The following is a 1,103-nucleotide window of genomic DNA, read 5'->3' as shown; positions in this document are numbered from 1 at the left end:
TCCCTTGGGTTTGTTAATATAAAGATTCATATTGCTAGGGTATAATATTATTCATAGGGTTTAAGATATTGATCCTTGGGTTTAATATAAATTCCTCGGGTTTAGTATAAACCCTAATCATGGTAAACCATGGTCCAACGTCACATTGTGAAAAGATTTTCTCAATAAGAAAATCAACCATGGTCTAATTTCGCATTGTGACAAAAATTGTCCCCATATGAAAATCAATCATGGTCCACCATGGTCCAATGTAAGATTGTGATAAAGATTTTCTCATATGAAAATCAACAATGTAGACCATGGTCAACCATAATTATTTTAAGGTTTATAATATTTATCTTGGGGTTTATATACTCAGGGTTTATAATATTAATCCCTTGGGTTTATAACACCTTGAGTTTTTAATATTAATCCCTTAGATTTTTAGTATTAATCCCATGGGTTTATTAATCTAAGGGTTCATATTCCAAGAGTATAATATTATTCACAGGGTTTATAATATTGATCCCTGGGTTTAGTATAAATCCCTTGGGTTTATAATTATGATGAACCATGGTCCAACGACACAATGTGACAAAGAATTTCTCAATAAATAAATAATTAACAATAATTAAATTAATTAATTACTATAATATAATATAATTAAATCATAAAATTGGTTAATTAATATAATTAATTTATTATATTAATATATCTAAAGTTATATTTATGTAATTAATTAATATACTTTAATTATTGTAAATTAATATAATAAATATTAATAAATTAATATTAATATTAATTATAATAATTATTTTTGTAATATTTTTATTATTATATATTTATCAATATGTATATTAATATTTTCATTAATATTAGATATATATTATTAATAGCTATAAAAATTTTCAACCACATTTATTAATCTGATTATGTTATCATATAGATTAACATTCATAAAAATAAATATCAACCACATTTATTAATATGATTGTATTAATTAATACCTAATAAATTCTCAACATATACTTCAAACAATCTAATATAATAATTAAAAATGATAAACATGCATACTTTACAACCCTAGAAATGATAGATAACAAGCTTATCTTCCTCAGCATCAA

This window comes from Pinus tabuliformis, chromosome 6, assembly GCF_031772625.1.
Source record: "Pinus tabuliformis cultivar Carrire ecotype Pingquan chromosome 6, CPIR1, whole genome shotgun sequence".
Classification (NCBI taxonomy): Eukaryota; Viridiplantae; Streptophyta; class Pinopsida; order Pinales; family Pinaceae; genus Pinus; species Pinus tabuliformis.
This window is presented reverse-complemented; position numbering follows the sequence as displayed.